This window comes from Strix aluco, chromosome Z (genome assembly GCF_031877795.1).
Source record: "Strix aluco isolate bStrAlu1 chromosome Z, bStrAlu1.hap1, whole genome shotgun sequence".
Taxonomy (NCBI): domain Eukaryota; kingdom Metazoa; phylum Chordata; class Aves; order Strigiformes; family Strigidae; genus Strix; species Strix aluco.
Genome location: NC_133971.1, coordinates 29340383 through 29346553, shown reverse-complemented (window position 1 = coordinate 29346553; position 6171 = coordinate 29340383).

The window sequence follows — 6171 nt, the reverse complement described above, 5'->3', positions numbered from 1 at the left end:
GAGTTCTAGGTTTGTGAGTCTGGCAGCTGCTCTGTATGTGTTGGAGAAAAGAGAAAGGCAGGATGAGGGAGAGTTTCCACATTCTGTGGGTCAAGAAATATCAGAATGAGAATGTCTGGGTACTTGCCTGTTTTCAGGCTTTTTTGGGGTCTGAGAATGATGAAGTGTCACTTCAGTTTTCTTCAGATCAAATTGCCCAGCAAAACTTCAGATTCTCGGGAGTGTCCTGAAGAGGAGCAGGAGTCTTGCAGGTGTCTTGGTGCCGGGAAACCTAATGCATTCCATAGATCTGAAAGACAGGACACCAAGCCAGCATCCAGCAAGGCAGGTCAGACTCTACAAAAGCAAAAGGGGAAACAGCGTATCTATCCCTCAGACATCCTTAAGTTGGGGCAGTTGTACTTATGGTGGGGATTGGGAGCCCCATGGGCACAAATCCAGAGTGAGACTCAACCCCTATGCCTGGTGCAGCAGCACGCTATGACTCATCACGACATGCCAGGATGCAGCTGGTGTGGTGTGGGAGTGGTAGGCTCTGGCTTTAGCTCAGGACACACACATTGGTGGTAGCATCAGCACCTGTCTGGTCTTGGGGGCAATCCTGCTGGACACGTGATGTAGTAATGGTGCACTTCTGCTTCTTGCTGTGGTTGCTGCACCACCCTTCAGCTTTCAGGAACCTGGTATGAGCTTTACAGTCAAGAGAGGCACTTCTATAGAAATTCACTCCTCAAGTCTTGACAACACCTCAAGGGTCAGTACTAGGACTATTTCTATGTCAGAGTTAGGGACAAGAGATGTTTCCTGGGACACAGTAGCAGACCTGTGGATGGAGCCCAAGAACCTTGATATGTCATCCTGAGTCCAGCACCCAGTTTTTTATGTAACAAATCAGCTTTTACAGGCATTGAGCTGTCTCCACTCATGGATTAAGACCTGGCAAACCACAGAGCTAATTGGTGTATTTTTCCCTTTAAAAGAGATTTAAAAAACACTTGTACTGGAAAGTGTGAGTGATACATTCTGCCTGGAGGAAAACTAATTATCTCTCCAGCAGGCAAACTCAGATCCCCAGGGCTCTGATAGCAACTCAGGTTGACACTTTCTGGTTTTAGACAGTTAGGGATTTGAGAGGGCTGATTTGAGGCAGGAGCAATGGGGAAAGTTATCTCGTTGCTTTCTCTTTCTCTTCTCTTACATGACTGTCACACAACAGCTGCTGAACAGGCTTGACTCAAAACCATTGTGGCAAATGCAGGTTACATATCACATGCAACAGGCAGCTCCTGCAAATCTTGACACATCTGTCCTTTAATGATATACTGGTTTCAGGGAGGCCATAGATGCCATTGCCGATCAATAAGCTATAGGTTTGGGGTTTTTTTTGCTTCCCCCACAGCATGGGGTGCTGCTTGGAAGGACTGAATTATGTAAATTATTTCTTTCCTAGAGTGAACAGAGGGCACTTGAGTTACACAGTTAAAACTCCCTACTGCTGCTGGTTTCAGGGTAGCTATGTCAGTTTAGGGTACTGTGGGGACATGCAGGTGGGAGAAGAGTAGTGTTGTGCCATAATCCTGCATATTACAAGAACTTGGTACTTCCCTTGGACTGCTATGCAAATTCTAGACTGGAAGGTACCTTTGGAAGTCAGACCCTTCCCAAAGCAGGGCTATTGCAAAGACATTCCAATCTGAAAGAACAGGTTGGCTGAGGTGGCAGTTCCTATACATCAAGTCTCAGCCACCAAGAGAGGATGCAAGCTTTACAAATCAGGTTTCATCAGTTACTGTACTAGTAGTCAAAGTTGCACAGGTACTGGATTTTAAAATGTGCTGAAATCAGGTGTGGGAACCTTAAGATACCATCTCTGTGGAAACTTCTTGTCTTGTGGTGTGTGAGTCTTACCCTTGTGAAGTGATGGGGACACGTGGCTGCCATGCGCTGGTGAAGTCAGCATGAAAAGGTTAATTTTGCAACATCAGAGAGGAATGCAACAAAGGTAGAAATAGACTTTCATTATAGAGCAAAAAAAATCCTGTATTTGAAATGTGTATTTGCTCTCCTATATCAGTATAAGTGTGGGAAGTGGTGGGATACAGAACCTTCAGACAAAAACAGTAGAAGATTAGGTTCTGCGGGAATGGACTTTATATATCAAATTTTGGTGTTCTGCAGAAATTGAATAAGTTATCAGTATTGTAGTGGAGCTATGAGAAAGAGAAGCTACTGAACATGTAGAAATTATAATCCTTACATAGGATTACATCAGAAGGAAGAAGGGCTAAAGGAGACCATTGACCAGACAGTAAATACAAAATGAGCATACTGTACACTGACTTCTGAATAAATAAATTCAACCTCAAGTAATTTCTAAAGTTACCCAAAGCATCTTCCTGACCTGTGTTTGCAGAGAAGGCTCCTTAGTGTATAAAACACTAAGGTGATGGGCATACATCACAGTATTTGTATTTGTGTATTTGTGCTAATGCACTTACTAAATCTAGTTGAGATATGTGTATGTGGGGGCACCAAAATTTTAAAAATTTAAGCAAAAATGAACATTCTTATAATTTAAAATTTTTTTTTCTCTGGTGATAACATGTGCTGTCATAAGATGATAATGAATTCTGCTATGAAGGCTTTGAGAGTTCAAGTGTAATGTGTAGCCCTGAATTTTGTCATTTTCCTCATAGAAACATAGAGGAATATCTGGAGGTGTTTATGTTTGCTGGCAAAATACCTAGTTTCCTACAGTTAGATGTATTAGCTACCTGTAGATTTTAAAACATTTTCTAAGCAGCTGTTTCTATTTCATGTAGGGCTAATGCTGCATCAAAATCCTTAGCCTTCTCCCCAGCACCCTCATTCAGCCTGCTGGAATAAAGGTCTGTGCTCTGCTTTTTGTGCAGTCAGGGATCTCTTAGGAGATGCATCTTGGTGAGTGAGGAGAGTGCCCCAAGAACGCACACATGAACCTGAGGTATAGAGCATCTTCTGACTTTGATGGGCTTCATTTCAATCCTGTCCTAATCCCACCTCCTACACTAGTATTTCGAGTGTGTAAGCAACTTAATGTATGCATTTTTATGCCTCTCAAAATAAGACTTAATTATACAGAATAACATTTTTTGCTGGGTAGTGGGATGAGGTCTCAATTACACTTTGGCCACTGCATTTTTTCAATATCGTAATCACAAGGATCTTTCTGGGAAGAGTAAATTGCAGGCAAAGTAGATTACTGGAAAGAGCACCATTTTTCTGTACCTCATCCATAGAAACAAATAATAGCTAATAACACAAACTGAGCAGATTTCTAGTGTAGCTGGCTGAGGCAAGTATTCGTCCTCAGCTGAACACCTTCTGTTGCACTCTGTGAACACAAGCTGCTAGAACGACCTCAGCAATTCTTCAGATTTTATTCAAAGTCACCAAGATGTTTATGATTCAGTTTCCTCCCCCATCTCAGCAATAAATACCTACACGGCAAAGGCCTGTAAATCTGCCATTCAAGCAGCAGAACCAACAACATACCAATCCAATAAATGACTCCTTCACATTGTTTTTATTAAACAAAGAGGTCTTTTCATCCAAAAACACCCTCTTGCAGGGGTTACTTTATAATAAACCAGGGAGGTCCAGCAGAGATAGGCAGCAGATCAGAGGAAAGATAGCGTCATGTACACTAAAACAGGGTGGAAAGGAAAAGAAGGCATAATTGTTCATGAGCATTTTCTTAAATCTTGAGTTACCCAATGATTCTGCCACATTCACTTTCCTACACAGCTTACATTTTTTTGGAAGTGGCCCTTCATAGCTGTATTCATGAATACCTGGATATTTAAGCAGTGCTGTGCGTGGTTTGCTATTCTTTCCTGCTTTCTGAGTGAGAAAACAAATTGCACTTTTTGCTGCTGACCCACTAGCAAGGGATGATCAACCTACACACAGTTGAAGCAAACTGTTTACAGGCAAATCATAAACTTATATATGTCTACAAAGCATATTTCAAACTCTTATGAACAAAACAATCTGTCAGAATGTAAGCCAGTGCATACATCATTTGCAAACTGAAAAAAAGACTGCTTTCACTGGCTAGTTTGCTCATTACAATTTGTTCAGCACCGGTGTGTGATGAAGCAGAGAGGAAAACAATCCTGGAATGCCTTTCTCTAGCTGCAGAGGCAGAAATATTGCTCTGATTTATAAATGCAGCAGAAAGATGAAGTTAAAAAATAGTCTTGTTCCACTATTGCTACTTTACTTTTGAGAGCTAGGGTAGAGGTCATCTATCAGCATTTTTGTCTCCCTATAAAGATACATTTTAGACATTTCTTTACCACTTAAGAATAAGGATAAAACACCTGCAGACAATTAACAACAACAACAAAAAAACACAACAAAAAACCCCAAAACAAACAACAACAACAAAAAAGAAAAGGCCCAGAAATCAAAACCTACAAACAGATTGGCTCAAAGGTTTATGTCCTTAAGGACCTGATTGCATTCCATATCTCTGGGATCAGCCTGTGACATAGGCTCCACATATTTTCCACCTTTGGAAAAAAACCCAGGTTCCATTGTGGCACAAAGTTATAATGAGATTTTTACATGGCCCAGGGAAAATATAAGGAGGAGGAAACAACCATGATGATTTTATTTGTTTGTTGGATTTACCTGCATAGATGACTACATTAAAAAAAAACAACAAAGCACTTGCTTCAGTAGCTATGTTTAAAACCTGATGCCAGGAAGAAAATGAGTGGTGGGACTGAGAAATGGAGAGGAGGCCAGAGCCACTCCTCTTCGATGAAAGATGCTGAAAGACAATAAAGGGGGAAGGATGAACAGAGAAAGAGGATGTGGTTCTCGGGACAAGAAGGAATGGTAGCAGTCTTGAAAAGAAGATGTGAACAGAATTCAAACCTTTCTGCAGAGAAGATAATATTAAAAAGAACAATCAACTGAGGAAACTGAAACCAGGAGATTCTGAAACAGGATGCAGTGTTGGAAGCATAAAAAGAAGGAAAAGGAAGAGGGCAAAAGTCTCAACAACAAGGAAAGCCAAAGTGCTGCAGCAAGACAGAAGAGGTCAGCACTGCCTCTGTTCTTCTGCATGGCAGCAGTGAGGGCCCAACGTACATGCACATCTGCACAAGGAGAAGGGCATAGCAGTGCAGAGTGTAACTGCACTGCAGCTCACTAAAAAGAGCAGTTTCCACAAGAAAGAGAGAAAGATGCACACCAGAGTGGTTTAGCACCAGCTGTGTTCATTATTTTTTTAATGGTGTTTTTCGTTACGTTGTACAAAAAAACCCTAATTTTGAACAGGATATTGTCCTTTCACTGCTTCCCCCTGCAGCTGATGCTCTGTCAGTATCTCTTACCCTAAAACACAGACCACATTGTAACGATGCTGGAGTGCACGAAGTGTCAGAGACAGAAGAAAATCTTCACTTTGATAACCATGCTGCCACTACAACAGTAGGAACAAAAGCCCTTCAAAAAGACATGATCTGGCTGCTCCATATTAAGGTGTTTAGTACATTTTGTCAAGAAACAGTGCAAAATCATGAAATAACCTGTTGGGCAAAGCACAAGGCCCAAGGAACAATGGGAAGTCAGAAGCAACTGCTTTTGCCCAGCTTCAGGGTACCTTGTTGACTGCAGTGTTGTAATAATAGCACTTCGCAAGGCAGCTGTGTTCCTTCTGTAACACTCTGTGTGGGAACAAGGGAAAATTAAGGGATATAGAGTTGGAGCCCACCTCTCACTTCTGCAGGACCCAGCCACTGAGGGAGGTGGTGCTGCCCAAGACAAGAATAAGGACCAACTCAATTTTCCTTACTGAGGGCTGAAAGGTCAATTCTAAGAAGAACAAAAAATGACAGCTTTTAAAAAGCCAGCATCCTAGCTGTTTGAAAATATCCTAACAAAGACAAGGTAATAGCTTGCTCCTGTCTCTTTAGTCTCCACCTATCATAAACTCCAGTACCCTGCTATGACACAGGACTTAGAAAACTATTTCTGCAGGCCTGATTTAAGAACTATCTGTGGAAAGCTTATCTAAGATGTCTCTCTCAGGTACTTAGAAAACCTTAAGACATTTTTATGGCAGAGAGCTGTAGTTATCCAACACACCAGAAATACAATTCAATTACACACCTATTG